This window comes from Corvus brachyrhynchos, unplaced genomic scaffold (assembly GCF_000691975.1).
Source record: "Corvus brachyrhynchos isolate BGI_N302 unplaced genomic scaffold, ASM69197v1 scaffold1045, whole genome shotgun sequence".
Classification (NCBI taxonomy): domain Eukaryota; kingdom Metazoa; phylum Chordata; class Aves; order Passeriformes; family Corvidae; genus Corvus; species Corvus brachyrhynchos.
In genome coordinates, this window is record NW_008237933.1 from 44,489 (window position 1) to 44,816 (window position 328).

Sequence of the window (328 nt, forward strand, 5' to 3'; positions counted from 1 at the left end):
AAATGAGGGAAAAATGGGGGAAAAGGGGGGGGAAGGGGGGAAAAGGGGGGGAAAATTGGCAAAAAAGGGTGAAAAAATGGGGAAAAAAGGGTGAAAAAATGGGGGGAAAAGGGGGAAAAGCCGGAAAAAGGGGGGAAAAGGGGAAAAAAGGGAGGAAAAAAGCCCAGGGAATTTTCAGGACGGGCGCATCCCAGGGATGACATTCCAGAGTTTTCCAGCTGCTCCGGACGAGCCGGCTCCGAAGGGATCCGTTCCCTGCCCTTGCCAGGGGCGCCGGGATTTTTTTCCTCCCCCCCCTCGGGAATTTTGGGAAAGGATTCCCAACCCC